Genomic DNA, 17,049 nt, shown 5'->3' on the forward strand with positions numbered 1-17,049 from the left:
TTGACCTTTGAAGGTTTTTATAGTACCTGTAAACTTGGAGTATTTGTAGAGAATAAAGCTGATAAGACAGCCGTTCTTCCTTTTGTAGGCTCTCTTGCATTTAGTGTAAAGTATGACATGAAATTCTCAAAATATTAAACCATATTTTGATGTAGAAGTTATTTTATATCTTGTATTTTCAGGAAAGTAGCATATTATAAAATCAAACATGCCCTGTAGATAGTCAGATTCTCAAGGTACTGTGAGTTACTGATCTTAGTGAATGTGAGAGGTTAAAAGTGAGCATAACAGGAGACTTTGCAAGAGCATCTTAAACAATCAGTCCAGACTGTATCAGTGGTAATAACTTCATCTGTCTTTGAAAATGACATTTTAAAGTGAAACAAATGATGTTCCTGTTTATGGCTTGTGGGGGTCTTTGCTATAACCATATAGCAAATGGTTAACCATATAACCATATGGAATATAATACAAAGATTTAAGTAGTTAATACTTTTTGGCAAAAATGAGTTCTGAGTTACTGTTTACTTATGGACACATTACACCTTTTTAGTTGCTAGTTCTATTTGTATTGTGCCATGTGAAGTGCAGGTGTGCCTGTGCGTCTTACTGTTGAACAGTACTCTAATGCCAGCTCAATACATTTGGCAAGGGAAGCTGTAAACTGAATTTTTATGACTTTTTATTTCGTATAACTTTTTGTAGCAATGAAATTGTTTAGTCTTACATTTTGACAAGTCTTTTGATTTTAAACCTTAAGTACAGTACTTTTTAGATCCTTTTGTTGAAGGATGCCAGGAAAGAGTCACTGATTGGTGATAGGGTATTGTTTTAGCGGATGTACCTTCTTGCTTTCTAGATATTACTCCATGCTTGAATAGTTTGAGCCTGAAAATTCAGAGTTGATGTCATATATAATAAATGTCCTGAGATCAGAATGGTTGGTTATATTTGGTAGTCAGACCTGACGTTGAGAAAACTGGCTTTGATATACTGGAATTGTTTTTTATCGTGGTATATCTGAATTATTTAAGTCATCTGTATAATGTGAAAGAATTGTGTAGTTTCAGTTTAAAAAGCTCTTTGTTTAAGACTTCTTGAAGAAGTTATAGGAGTTTTGCTGAATGGGATGTAGTGCAGACCTTCCTTTTATAAGGAGAAAACTGAGGTCCAAATATATTAGATGTTAGTACGTTGTCTAAGGGCCACATATGTACAATTCCAGAACTGGTACCAAAACCTTGTGGTTTTAACCATCCCAGAGTGGTTGATCTTCACATGTCAACACTGTGGAGTTTATTGAGGCTGCCCAAGTGGATGAGGTGGCCAAGGACAAATGGGGCTGGAACAGAAAAGAGGACTACTCTGTGACTGGCCGGCAGAGGAAGGAAGCAAAGGAGGCTGCTGAGCAGGTCCTGTGAGAAAGCAGGGGAGCAAAGGAGTGTGGTTTTGTGGAAGCCAGAAGACAGGGTTTCTGGAAGAATGGGATGTAAAATATTGTGTTAAAGAGGGCTGGAAAGAATGAACACCAAGAAGTGACAGCATAGGAGACACTTGAGAAAGTGATTTCTGTATAATTTTAGAGCCAAAGCTTTTGATGGATATTCATTCATTCAACAGAGTTTTATGAAGCACCTACTAGGAAGTAATTATGCTACTATAGGACCTTGCTGGGACAGAAATGAAAAGCCAGGGCTCCTGCCTTCCAGAGATAGAAGGAGAAAGAGTTGCAATCAAATGGGATGTGGTGTGATGAACTTTTTTGCAGCCCGTTGTGATGGGAGGCACTGGAAGGAGTAAAGTCTTGATTTGCATAGGAAATTGGGGAGGCTTCACGGGAGGGGTCCGCCTGCACTTGAGCTAAGACTTGAAGGAATGAATAGGCTTTTGCTGGAGCGTGGCGTTCCAGGCTTGAGCAAAGGCATGGATTCTGCCTGGATTGAGGGAATGGCTGGCACTAAGCTATAGAACAGAGAATTGGTCAGAGATCAGGGTTCATGGAATCTTGTTGGGGTCACATCTGGGACGCCTTGAATGGTCTGCCAGTTAGTTTGGATTTTGTGGTATAGATAACAGGGAGTTGGCAAAAGACTTTTGAAAATGATTTTTGCAACTACTGTTTTATTTAAGTATAGAGATAAATACACATGTCGGAGTTTAAACATATGTCACTAAGGGAAGGAGTACACGCACCAGACAATGTGAAACGCTGTTTTGTAGAGATAGCACCGTACTGAATCAATCACACACCTACTCCCGTTAAACAGAGTGTTGCAACATATGTCACCAACGTTGCTATGTTGATGTTTGCTTTAAATATGCAAATTGTTCTTTCGTCCTATCTCCACCTTGTGTGTAATCTTACCAAGTACAAAAACAATTGGTAAAGCTCAGTGTTAGCTGTATTTTCATATTTGAAAGTAGTATACGTGCTTCTACCTAATTTATACTCTTTATAAAATTCTAGTTTTTAGTTAAATAGGTTATTTTTTAAAAAAAAGTTTGTAATGTGCACAGACTCTTTGTCTCCAGATTGGTTTCCTCCCTTGTTGTGAACTGACCAACTAGAAGAGGGTCTTGGCTACATTTACTGGAACAGAATTACCATCTCTAGAATTAAAAAAAAAACCTGACAGAAACCCAGTGATATGTCACTGTTCTCTTGTTCCCCCTTGGAGACTAAGGTCCAAGGGGAGAAGCAGCTTGAGGAGGGACACAAGAAGGTAATTGAAGATATTTCACGCCTACAATTGTACAGCATTCTTTCCTCTCAGGTTTTTTTTTTTTTTTTTTTTTTACATCTAGTCTGTCCATACACACTTTAAACAATATTCTTTTCTAAGCACATCTTTGACCATGTTGGTCTCCTCTGAATCCCTCAAGATCCCCAGCTCCATTTCATGATCTCAGAGGGGACTGATGTGTTCGAGGCATAGTCGGCTTGGCCAGTCCAGGTGGTTCCCCAGCTCAGCAAAGGACTGAAAGGCGGGCAAGGAGACAGCTGGGGATAGCTGGGTACCGCTTGTCTGACCTGTACTTGTCACTGGACAATGACTGGGAGTTGTAGGAACCAAATGAAAGAACTTGGTCTTTAAAGCTTTCAGAGGAGGGAAGGGAAAATGAGGCTGTAGCCTGGAGGCGGAAGAGGCAGAATGATTCTCCTCTTTGTGCACAGAAGAAGGGGCCTGTGGCAGAGATGGGAGGGTAAGGGCGCTACGGTGAGAAAATTTGCCCTTTGAGTCTCATGGCCTGGGTTAGTTTTTTCATCTGGACCTCACATTCTCTTTCTGTAAAATGGGTATAGTAATGATTGTTACCTTACTGCATTATTTAAAGGATTAAATGAGAGGACAATATTCATGTAAAAGACATAGCCCAGGATATGTTTGCTATTAGTGCCATCATTCTAGAGCTTACTGCATTTCGCCAGTAAATGTTCTATGGGATCACCAGAAAGCAACTGAATACAGTACAGTCAGTTCTTAATTATTCACATATTATCTTGGGCTATTTTAAGGTTACAAATTATTTTTCCCATTTTGAAATGGCATGGACTGAAGCAGAATCACACCTGCTTGAAGATAAGGTACATTCTCGACCCTGTTAGAATTGTTTGGAAAGCTTTAAGATTAAAGTAATCATGACATATAATTGTAAAAATTCATGTTTTTCGGTTTTAAAATCAATTATTTGAAAGCTGCAAGAGTTATTAACATTGCATGGTTAAGTCTTAATGTGTAAAGTATATGTTTAAGCCTTTCGTTGTTTTCCTAATATATGATCCTAGGAGTTGACTTGTGCAGATTTTACCTAATGTTTGTTAAGATCTATAGTTCTTTACACAATATTGTAGACTGGACCCCAGACTTTAATTGTTGCCTCATTGAAGTGACTGCATCACAGTCATTGACACGTTTTACATAGCTGGCTAGCAAGAGTGTATTCCTTTGTGTATATCCTTTTTTTTAAAAATTATTATTATTATTTTTTATTTCTTTTCAGCGTAACAGTATTCATTGTTTTTGCACCGCACCCAGTGCTCCATGCAATCCGTGCCCTCTCTAATACCTACCACCTGGTTCCCCCAACCTCCCATCCCCCACCGCTTCAAACCCCTCAGATTGTTTTTCAGAGTCCATAGTCTCTCATGGTTCACCTCCCCTCCCAATTTCCCTCAACTCCCTTCTCCTCTCCATCTCCCCATGTCCTCCATGTTACTTGTTATGCTCCACAAATAAGTGTATATCCTTTAAAGCTCTTTGCTCATTGGCTTTAGACTTATCTAGTTCTGAAGGGCTATTGAAGAGGGCTTAGAAAACACTTCTAACTGGTAGATTCAGCACAATGATTTGAGTAATGACAAACTTGAAATATGGTTAAGTTAAATTTCTTTTTTATTCCTTTGACCACCCTCCTGGTGCTGTTTTACTGTGTCTAAGTCTGGTGGAGTCCCTGAATGGCCTGTGGCTCCACCGTACTCCCATTGATTCCCCTGGGCGATCGATTTTAAAACGGCCCCTTGCATATTGTGCCGAGAGGCGGAAATTGGCCACTAGCCATGGGCGGATGCAGAGCTTGAATTGAAAATCAAATTAAGCAGAATTCTCTACTTAGTTTTTAATTAAACCACTATGTTAATTCAAACAGGACATTTTAGGCCTGGGGGGGTTGGCCATGTCCTTTTAAGGGTCTTAAACGAGCCTTTCTTCTCTCTCCTTACCATGGTGCATGTTTCTATTTTATTAGGACCATCTCCTCACTATTCCCATTCTTTATATTCTTAAGGGTAGGGGAATGGAAATGGTTTTGATAAAGCAAGACATTTTTTAAGTAAGAACTGAATTTAGAACTCTTATTGTTAGCGCTTAAATATTTATCAAATTTATATTATTTTGTAGTCACCTCTATGTATTGAGTCCAGCATTATATATGTTCATGTGTGTTTGAACCCTATCCCATGCTTGCATCTTAATGTTCGTTTCAGTTCTGATAAAAAGGTTATATCTGCTGGGTGTTGTGTTTTGTGGTGGAGATGCTTTCTCCTCTTTTTTTTTATCTTGGTCACTCAGAGTACCAGGGTATCGGGTACCAGGGTATCGGGGCCGACAGCATTGCTGTTCCTGTCACACCTCGAATCAGCTGTGTGGTTTTCTCTTCCCATTCTGCCTCAGAGAGACCTAGATTATGTGGGATGATGTCAGAAGATGTTTGCTGATTGCTTTGTAAACTCTGGAAATCTAACCTCTGGCCAGAGGTGAAGTAGGAGTTAGGAATATATTTATTTCATATTATATTTTAACATCTTACTTTGAGTTCAGATGTTATGAGGCAGAAATTCAACAATTTAATGAAAGCGAAAAAATATAATCAATGGCAGATTAATTCACAAAGCAAAGATGTTTCTGGGAGTAATTTTATATTGTGCTTCACCTTAATGCCTATCTTTGATTTGAAGTCTTGGCATAAAATTTAACATAAGCGACAGCAACATCCTGACCAATTATCCAAGCTATCCAGACATCCCCAAATGTCCAGAACATAGCACACGGTCTGTAGGATTAAGAGGTTAACTCCTATAACTTCAAACGAAGTGCTTGATAATAAAAGCAAAAAGTACAGAATTTGAGGTAACTTCCTTTCTTAATTAATTAGACTGACCAGGTGGAAGCGAAGAGCCCGGTGCTGGTGCTGGGAAGGCCTATAAAGCTGAGCACTGTGACAGCACAATGGAGGAGGAACAGAGATTGTTTTAATATGTTTCTATCCTGTGTCACAGTGTGAAATTGTCCTGGTTTATGTCCCTTTTGGCAAACTTACATAAAAGTGACCTTGTACTGTATTTTATGACCAGACGACTTTTTCCCCCCAGTGGCTAATTTGTATCAGGCCTGCATCTGAAAGAGACACAGAAATGAGTAGGAAGTCCAGCTTGGTCTCAGGGAGCTTTCATTGCATTCTTTCATTATTTTTGCTCGTTTTTGCCACTGATCATCCATAAATTGTTGGACATGAGTGAATAAGGAAGTGCTGCTTAGTGTTAGCGGCACATGCGCGTATTTGGCCTGGTTTTTGTGGGTGAGAGGAAATCACATACAAGAAGGAAAACTCCTGCTGGGAGACTTGCAAGGAAATTTACCTTGGGTGCGTTTTGATCTTGGTGTTTTATTACAGAAAATGGAGTCATATCTCACTAACTATTGTTATGTGTTAATTTGATTTTCCCAACACCTTCAAGAAAAAAAAAATCATTCGTCAATTTATTAATAGAATTCCTCTGCCCTCCCCCTCTTGGGAGCCTTCCTTGTTTTCCATAGAAACAACATGGATAAAGATGATTATTTTTAAAACATTTGATTCTGGCAGTGTTGATCTGCTCAGGGTTCTTTTCGGAATTTGTCAATCTACTGTAAAAGGCGTGATTGTAGTGATTCATTGAAGCTTGCCATGTGAGATCTTAGAGAAAGATGTATAAAAGTATTACTTTGAGGAAAAGAAAGCATTTGTTTCATGTAAAATTATTTGAGTTTATAAAGATTTTGAATTAAAAATCATTTAGTTCATGAAATGATCTTAATTTTGTCGCTGGTTTTAGTACAGTTGCATATTAGAGGGAACTAAATTATAATTTCAATAATAGTAACTGTTACTGTTAAATAGCAGCCATGTTTCTAAAAGATACCACAGGTAACCGCGTACTTCGAGATGGTAGGAGCGTTGAATTGGACCATTGTATAGCACTTCCATTTTCCTGTCCATCTGTCAAAAAATGAGAGATTTCTCCCCTAACGCTAAATGTTCTCTTTCTTTGCGTAATAGTAGAGTGGATAAACTGTGAGCTTTGGCATTTAGACTGTCTGACTTAAATCCTGACTCTTCTCCTTACTAACGCAGGGCTACAGGCATGTGTCTCAGTGTCCGTGTCTGTAAAATGGGCTGCCGGTACTCCCTGCGGGGTTGCCCAGGGTATTGTTGGTCTCACCTACCAGGAGCTGCCACTTGTGAGTAGGTGCTTAAATGTATGGGCTACGTGGCGGTTGATAATGAAACGTCAGGAAGATTTGTGTAGGATCATTTTTTAACCTGCGATAGCAAAGCTACATATAAGAAATAGTGGAGTCGACATAGTCGGCTTTATTTCCTTTTTGGAATAGGAACTGCTTTATATTGTAACAGTGTAAGTCGTAAAAAATATAGGTATTGTGTTTAATAGGTAACTAATCTTCAAACTTTATTTTATATGATGATTAAATTATTAACTAAAGTCTCACAATTTGGGGCTTTTTTTTAAATGAGGAAGATTTTAGTATGGAGAGAATAAAAAATAATCAGGTTCAGATTTTAAAGTAATTAAACTCTTAATTAAATTGTCCCTACTATGCCCAACATTCATGAAACAACTTTATGGAAATAATCATTGTCAATTAGAGTCTCTTTTCCAAAACTTTTCTTGAGGGGAACTTGAAAACTATCTACCCTTGGTTGGAATAAGCTTTATTTGAAAGTAAAATTGATGTCTAATTTCATGCTGACTAGAGAGCAGCTTACCTGGTTACGGCACGTTACGGCACATGCTCACAGGTCCACAGCGCGGCTGGAGTTTGGACTATTAAAATCTTCTGTTTGTTATTTAAACATATTTATTTGTCTATAAAATAATTTATTCAGCATTATGCAATGTTAATCTTATGATCTCTATGAAATATTTCCCAGTATATAGTTGAAACTTGGTATATTACTTTACCAACCCATTTATTTGGCCCGTTTGTTCGAGAAATAAATGTTGCATAATCAGATAAAGGCAATTGGATTGTTTGATGGTTTTGACATTAGGAAATACTTGAGGTTGTGATATACCTACTTTTCTTTAAAACAAGTTATTAGCAGTTACAGTACTTAAAAATTTATTGGTTTGCACAGCTGGTAAGCAAAGTAAGTTCTTATCTAGAAAGGCAAGTTCTTACTGTTTTGGAATAATTGAATTTTAAAGCACTGAATTGTCAGAAATATATATATATGTGTGTGTGTACATATACACACATATATATACAAACACACACACATACATACATACATATATATTCTTTTTATTTTTTATTTTTTTTACTTATTCTTTTTATTCTTATACACATATATGTATATGTATATGTATACATATATTCTTTTTATTCTTTTTTTACTTATTATTCTTTTTATTCTTAATCTAAAAATAAGATTAGTAGGCAAAAACAAAAAATAAGGCTATATCAACAGAAGAAAAAGTTAGAATTAAGTACTGAAATGACTAATTCATAGAAAACATTTCCTATTATCTTTTTTAGAACACAAAGAAGAAATTTGAAGTTGTTTAGAATGCTGGATTTAACTACTTGTATACTTTCATATTTTAGTTGGGATTACTTGATATTTAATGTTTCTCTTTACACATTAATTAATGAATATTAATTTTTATTATAAGCAGTTGATTTTTAAAACAGACATGGGAAGGGCTTAAAAATTTTTAAAGGCTTTTTTGAGTTATCAAAAAGATTTTTCTGATCTTTTGATGATTTTTGTTTCCTTCTTAAGTGCCCAGAATTGAATTATACTTCTGATTTTTTTTAGAAGAGATATAATAAAGTACCTTACGTTGTAATAAGAACCTAGTGCATTAAATAACTTAAAAACTATGAATAATTTCTGAAAAAGTGTTCTGAATGTTCCACTCTTCTTTTCGGCATTACCTTAGTTCAGGCTTCATCATTTTTTACTTGGATTATATAAACCATTGTCCTGCTGTCTTTTCTGCTTCCAGTTTCCTTCCTGTACAGTGTAACCTCTACACTGTCTTCCAGCATTGTTTTCTTAATGATCTCGTGTAACTCACCTCCATAAAATCTTTTGGTAGTTTTTAACTGACAACAAAATGAAGCCTAACATCTGTAACATTGTATCTACAACTCTGGAGATTTGGCTCACATCTGTCCTTTAGGCCAATTTTTCAGGAGGCTCCCCTGTTCCCCAAGCTGTTTCCCACTGAACTCCTCGCCTTGTGCAGCCCTTTCTAGGTGCTTTCATGGCCTCCTGTCTCCATGTGCGGTTCTGCCCAGAAGCCCTCATCTCACTTCCTGGTGGACTCTGTCTGCAAGTGCTACCTCCTGGTGCTCCTTAAGTCTTTCCAGTGGGGCTCCTTTGTGGTGAGCTGCTTCCTCCTCCTGCAGTAGGGATTAGAATTCTGTTGTGATTGTTTGTAGGTGTGTCTTTTTCCCTTATTTACCATGGTCTTCCCAAATATATATACTTAGCCTGTTGCGGACAAAGTTTTTATAGAGGAAAAATGAAGTCCCATTGATTTGTCAGAGGAAGGATCTAAAAATGCATCAGTGTTCCCCTTTCTGGAGGGGCTGGTTATAGGTTTCTGCAGGTTATCATGCAGGCATGTTATTTTTAGAATCATGTTAGAACCACAACACAAAAGAAGACATGAGAGTTTGCATTGTTTTGGTACAGTTTAGGCTTTTAGTCCAGAACCTCCAGGTTAAATTAGAATGAGGCTCTTCATTAATGGAGTGAGTCTTTACAGAATCTTTACCATCCTTGGTTTGGTTTACAAAACCCGATCTCCCCACCCTTATTCTTGTTCTTTAGCTGGCAGTTGGGAAGGAGCCCCCCAGTCACCACTGTGTTTGCCTCTTAGGTGAGACTGGTGGTTCCCGGTCTCTTGCTGTGCTGGAGCCTGACTGCAGCCGGCTTGGCAGGATGTTGACCCCCTGCCCTGGGGGTGAGCGTCTTCCTTTTCCCGGCCATGCCCTTAAGGGGCCATGTGTTCAGTGGCTGAGCTTTCCTCTGCCCATAGTGCTCCATTCCCAGCTTCCTTCTTGGCCCGGCCCGTCAGTGCAGAACTAGCATGTCTCCTGGGTTGGAATGTCTCAGAAGCAGGAAGACAGGTGCTGGTGTTTACTCCCATTGTGACAGAAATTGATGAAAAGTCAAAGTAAACCTTGAAAATAGTGTTAATACTGTTAGCCTACTAGCTTATGTGCCACATCTCATTCTTACATAGAATAGGCGCTCTCATCTTCTTTCCCTGCTGCCAGATATTACTGAAGGTTCATGCTTGCTTTGTGTTTGTTTTTAAACTGCTTTCGTGTATTTCATTTGATCTGTTAAATATGTTGAGAAGTTACCAAGGCAAATTTTATTGCATGTTTCTTCCTTTTTTAAAAAAAAAGATTTTATTTATTTATTTGACAGACAGACATCACAAGTAGTCAGAGAGGCAGGCAGGGGGGGGGGGAAGCAGGCTGCTGCTGAGCAGAGAGCCCGATGTGGGGCTCGATCCCAGGACCCTGAGACCATGACCTGAGCCGAAGGCAGAGGCTTTAACCCACTGAGCCACCCAGGCGCCCCCGTTATTGCATGTTTCTTATAGAGAATGTCTTGAAGGCCAAGTTTTCTTGGCAAACTTCAAGGACATAATCCATGGCAGAGCTACTGCTAGACTCTGAGGAGTGTTTTTTGCCCGTGTTAATATTTACTAATCAAATAGTTCTCAAACCTTCTAGAGGTTAGAGAAGGGTTACTGCAGTGCAATTCTAAAAAGATATCTCATACTATTTCTATTTTTTTAAAAAAATCAATAAATTTATATATTTTTCCTTAAAACACCTCGAGAGCTTGTGAATGTATATTTGGTGGGATTGTCAGGTTTTGGTGGAGATCCAGGGCGTGTGCTCGTGGTTCCAGGACTCGACTGGCGGGTCGCTCGGGTGAACCTCACAAACCACAATGGCGGTTTTGAGCATCGTGTTTTTTCTTTTCTAAAAATTCTTAGTCATTTAGTGCTATAATGAATGATTGTTTAAATACCGCGAATCTAAGAGGCACTGAGGTTTAAGTGCAATGTGGATAAAGAGCATAAAACTAATGATGAGAAAAATCATGATTCTGCAGACCCACCCCGTAAATCCTCACCGGGTTGTGGTAAAGGTATTTGCCTCATTAAAAATTCTGTACTGCACATTAAGATGGCCCTGGAACTTCAAAATTAATGCTAACTAGAGGAGACGGAATAATAATTTTATCTAATTTGGCTTTTTATGTATTAAAAATAGACGACTTGGGCCTGGAGTGTTTTTATTGAGAAACATTTGCAAAGAACTGTCTGAAATCTTTTCTTATTTAAATATGTAGAAATAAAATACGAAGGTTATAAAAGATAGTTTAAAAAAAATCGAGATGTTAGAGTTTAAAAAATATTATAAGTTGTAATGCATAGAGAAATTTTAGTCTATATATTTTATATATAAGACTTTGTTTGGATCTAGTTATATGATGTTTGATGTCAACTCATAAATTTTCTTAAGTTGTTAAATAGAAGCAAGCCAAAAATTTAACTGTATAACCAATCCCTCTATAATTAAATGCATAGATAAGTTCAAGGAAAGCAGGAAAATCTCCAAAGACCAAACTGAACAGGTACCACAACACCTGGATGGTGTTGAGTGAGTAGGTGATGCCCTGGCTGTGTTGGTCAGGACAGAGAGGTAGTTACTCGGTGACGGAGAGTCACAGCTGCATAGAGGTGAGGAGATGGAACTGAGGCCCCGGTGAAAGCCTTTAGCAAAGGGGCCTCCTCATTTAACACACACACACACACACACTCACACACTCACACCCTTTGCCCACTGATGGGGGAAGACTGTACTGTCGGCCTTAGTTCTGGGCAGAAGTCTCCCCTGAGAGTTCCTCCACAGGCCTTTACCTCCTAGGGGTTGGGGTTCAGTATTTAATACCTGCTGGGAAACCCCAAGATAAGAAATTAGCATAAAAGTTGTTTCAAAGCATTATGTATCACTTTGTCATTTTAACTTAATGTATAGTACTTCTAAATAAATTTTAGTTAAAAATGGTTTATATAAACGTATAATTAAAGTTGGCTGTAGAAAGTTCATTTAATATAATTCAAGATTCATAATCCATATATGTTTTTGACCTGGTCCTATTTAACTATGACATGTGCTGTTTAATTGCCTTTAAATTAATCGTGTGATTCAGGACTTGACAATAAATATTACATAAACAGGCCTAAATAAGACCTGGTTGCATTTTGTCCTAGCTTTTGTACACTTTAAAATTACATTCTTTCTTAGTGATTTGATATTGGTTTAGCTCATTAAGTATTATCATCCCTCAAAGCCAAGAAGGAATAATGTAGTCTTTTTTATTTTAGCTACCCTTTTCTGTGAGATTTTACAACGATCTAATACTTTAATCTATGTAGTTAATTTTGTGAGGTGATTAAAAGAATGAATCTGAATTAATTTTTCTCTGTATTCGGTTCTAAGGCAATTATATAAGAATATGAGTCTTATCTATTACTTTTAAATATTTTACTGTGTTCTGATTTTCCTGTACTTCTTATCTATAATTTTTGTACTTTTTTAATAAAAGATTTTATTTATTTATCTGAGAGAGAGAGAATAAGAGTGAGCAAGCATGAGAGGAGGAATGTCAGCAGGAGAAGCGACCCCCTGCTGAGCAGGGAGCGCAGTGCAGACTCTCTGGGGACTCCAGGATGGTGACCTGAGCTGAAGGCAGTCGCTCAACCAACTGAGCTACCCAGGCGCCCAGGACTTTTTGACTAGAAGCTTATGGCTCTTAGTACTTACTTCCCCCTTTGTTAGTCTATAATTTCTCCGTAGATTTGATACCATCTACTTTCTATCATTTAGAGATTTCTTAACATTATTAGTCTCCTGATGGCAGTCTTATCTTCTAGCATAATTCATTCAGTGAGCTACTCTATGCTTGGTGTTGTTGCCGCTGCTAGGAATGGTGCAGATTGATTGATTGATTATTTGTTTTATATTTTTCCTGTCTTCCGTGATGATCCATCATCTTGAACCAATCTCCCTGATTCCTCTTTTCTCTCTACCTGTTAATTTTACTGGCCCTTTATCTGAAATACATTACTAATTTGCTAATTGTTAATTTGGGGACATTCTTTGGCCTTTTTCCAGATTGGGAGGTTTTGTGGTCTCTGCTTGAAATGGCTGTGATTTTGTCAGCAAATATGGAGGCCCAGTCTTTTCTTTTGGCCTCTCCTCTTTAGCTTTGTAAACGTTTTAGCCACTCATGGCCTTACTGTTCAAAGAAGATCTCTTCCAGTCTGATGTTCATAAATCCTCAAGATTCCAGGATGATTTCTACAAATGTACAAATCCTTCCTGAATGCATCTGTAATGTAGGATCCTGAATGTTTACTTTTCCTGGGTCTTATCGGGCTTGCATGAAGCATACTTATGGGGCTGATGATTTTGTTTGATTATCTTGTGTATCTTGACTTCTGTCGTTTTTCATTAATATTTTAGTTTTAATTTAAAAAATTTCATAGGAAGCCAATTAATCTGACATTACACTTTATATCATTCCAAATTACCTGTCAATATTTGTACTTGGAGTACTGTATAATTATAATTAGTTTGTACATATATTTTATATCCTTTTTACTTTAATAATTTATTTTGCATACATAAATTTTCTGGTGCCAGGAGCAGTTGTCCAAGACTTGGAAATGGGCAATGGAGATGCTGGGTACTCTGTCAGTGGAGTCCTAGGCTTTGTAGAAGACTGGTGGTGTGTACCTTTGCTTGATTTTCTATTGACTTGGCTATTTACATCTCTTTAGGGTTAGAGCTAACTTGTAGGAAAGTAAGAGCAATGAAAATGAGTTTGTCTGATAGAATTGATTTCTTTTCTATACAAAAGATAGCTCCAAACATTTTATTATGTTGTCCTTTAGGATACTATCTAGTTTTGCATCTGTTAGCAAATTGATTTTATCATTTCCATTTATCTGAGTATATCTGTGTTTTTCACATTCTTCTTTGACCTGGTCTTAAAAATTCAAACCATCTGGCTCTGCTGGTAAAGGATGTGAGGAACAGAAAGGACCAGGGTACTCAGAGGGGAGCTGCAGTTAGCAAGCAGCTGTAGTACTTACTGTAGGCTGACATAGAAAATGGGGATTCTGGTGGTAGAGTGTCCAGTAAGTACTTACAAGTGTCCACCGAGATACAGGCTACTGAGACCATCACTCAGAACCAGATCCTGCCTATCTAAGATCTGCTTTCTAGATCCATTTAGTAGTTCTGCTGTCACCATAGTCAGGAGGTGATAAAGAGAACCAGGAGGGAAAAAACTCTTTAAATATAAAGATGAATAGGAATTCAGAAAATGATCTGACATCTGGGAAAAGTCAACACTGTGAGGGTTACCAGACTCAATGTATTGCTCAGAATAAATCGACAAAGAAAAGATTTCAGGGAGATTTAAAAATATTTGCTCTAGGGGCGCCTGGGTGGCTCAGTGGGTTAAAGCCTCTGCCTTCAGCTCTGGTCATGGTCCCAGGGTCCTGGGATTGAGCCCCCACATCGGGCTCTCTGCTCAGCAGGGAGCCTGCTGCCCATCCCCCCGCCTGCCTCTCTGCCTACTTGCGATCTCTGTCAAGTAAATAAATAAAATCTTAAAAAAAAAAATTTGCTCTAGCATTTCAGACACTTTGGCAGAGGAAATTAAGCATATCTTATTCTCAGTATTGCCAGAAATGAAAGTTCTACAGTCATTCTGATTTTTAAAGAATCAAGTTCAGACAGTTTGTAGGATATTTTTACCAGAAGTCAAAGAATAGATTAACTTCAGTTTCATACAGATTTGTTCAGAGATTTGAAGATGGAACACTGACAGTTTTATGGGACTGATAGAATCTTGATAATGAAAGTAGACAAGGATTGTATAAGAAAGGATCACTATAGGCCATTTTTATTTGTGAATACTTGTGAATCAAAAAATATTAAGCTGAATTCAGCTATGTATGCAAAAAATCATCATCAAAGAAAATTTTATTTCAGGTATGCAAGATTGGCTTCACATTAGAAAATCTATGGTACTATAATTCATATTAAGAAAGCAAATGAGAAAAAAATAATTTGAGTGCCTCCAAAGAGATGCAAAACGCATTTAGCAAAATCAATAACCCATTCATGATTAAAAAGCAAACTAAGAATTTGAGCAAACATTCTTAACTTGATAATGGATATCTACTCTAAGTCCATAACTGGCATTGTACCTAATGGTAAAATGTAGAAAGTATTTACTTTAACATTGGGATGCCATCTGAAATCCTTTATTTCTAACAATAACACTGTTATGGAGTTACTAGTAGTACAGTTAGATAAGAAAAGGAAAAATTGAAAGGTTAACAAAATATTATTAACATGATATTGTCTGTTGAAAAACCCCATAGAATCTAAGAATAAATTATTAATTCAAATATAAAAACTTATCAAGGAACCTGGATATAAGATTAACATAGAAAAAATTAATGTGGATTAAAATAGAAAATTAATAAATAACAACAAAGAAAATCTAATTAAAAATTTTTATAGTAGCAATATAGCATAAGGTATTTTGAAATAAATCATACAAATGATATGTAGAATCTTTATGAAATAATATATGGAAACAAAAAATCTCATTGAAAGATGATACAGGAGACTTAAATGGATAGGTTATTCTGTGTTTAGGCTTTCTTTATATGGTAAGAATAACAGTTCTCAAATTATTTTTTAGAATCAGTGCAATTCTAAAAAAAATTCCAACTGGTTATCTTAAAGAATGTGATAAGCAGATAGTAAAATTCTTACGGAGGAGCAGAGAGCCAAGAATGGCCAAAGCAGTTTTGAAGAACATGGTGTTGGGACTTAATCTATCAAATAAAAAAGGGGTAGAGGACCGGGGTAGACGTGTCTACAGAGAAAACATGTATGTGGCCAATAAGCACATGAAAGACCTCAATAGTACCAGTTTTGGGGGAAATGTAAATTAAAACCACAGTGAGGTATTTCTCCCCATGCATTAGGCTGGCGGGTAACAACTGCAAAAACCCCCAAACAATAACGAGTATTGGTAAGGATGTAGCAAGGATGAGACACTTGAACGCTGTTGATGGGAATGTAAGGTTGTGTAGACGTTGTGGAAAACAGTATGGTGGTTGCTCAAGAAATTGAAACAGAATTACTGTTTATGATCCAGCAGTTCCACTTCTGGGTATATACACAAAAGAATTGAAAGCGAGAACTCCACAGATAGTCATTTATTCACTTATAAAAGTTTTTATTCAAGTTCTAGTTGGTTAACAAACAGAGTAATGTTAGTTACTCAGTTTCAGGCGTACAACTGAGTGAAACACTTCCATATACCAGCTGTGCACAGCAAGTGCACGCCCTCCTCCCCATCACCTGCTCCACCCGTCCTCCCACCCACCTCCCCTCTGGCCACCAGTTGGCCCAGGGTCCTCCTGCTCCACCGCCATCTTCCTCTCTTTCCTTCACAGATCTTTATATGCTTCTTTTCCCGGCAGCATTATTTAGAACTGCCAAAAGGTGGAACAACCCAAGTATCCACCAGTGGATTAACAGATTAACAAAATGTAGTGGAACGTTATTTCATCTTAAAAATCGAAGACATTCTGACACATGCTGCAACACGGGTGAGACTGGAGAGCATTATGCTGAGGGAGGTGAGGCTGACACAACAAGGTAAATACTGTGGTTCCACTGGTCTGCGGGTCCTAGAACGGTCAAGTTCATAGAGACAGAAAATAGGATGGTAAGTGCTAGGGGCTGGGTGCAGGAGCAGGAAGGAATGGGGAGTCACTGTTAATGGGCGCAGAGTTGCCGTTGGAGAATGTGGAAGAGTTCTGGGGATGGCTGGGGACGGTGATGGCAGAGCAGCGTGAATGAAGGCATTTAACGCTGTAGAACTGTACACTTCAAAATGGTCAACTTTGTGTTACGTGTGTGTTACCACAATCAGAAATAAAAGTAAATAAATGACGAACATGGCAGTTCAAACTAGTGGTTACATTTGGCCAGGTTGGTGTGGAAGTTTGGGTGTTGTTGGGTGAGCCACATGGGTGCCCAGGTAGTTGTGTGATGTTCCTGTAAGTTCTGTGGAATACGCACTAGTATTTAGTAGATGGTGGACTGTCATTGTTTACAAATAGGAAGG

General features: G+C 37.8%; 1 protein-coding gene across 5 annotated transcripts in view; it reads left to right on the plus strand.

The window, feature by feature from the left end:
- The window catches only part of LMBR1 (limb development membrane protein 1), a 147,965-nt gene that overhangs the window by 62,155 nt on the left and 68,761 nt on the right, over window positions 1–17,049 (plus strand). The window lies entirely within an intron of this gene.

The sequence above is a fragment of the Lontra canadensis genome, unplaced genomic scaffold (genome assembly GCF_010015895.1).
Source record: "Lontra canadensis isolate GAN:19392208 unplaced genomic scaffold, GSC_riverotter_1.0 scaffold111, whole genome shotgun sequence".
NCBI lineage: Eukaryota > Metazoa > Chordata > Mammalia > Carnivora > Mustelidae > Lontra > Lontra canadensis.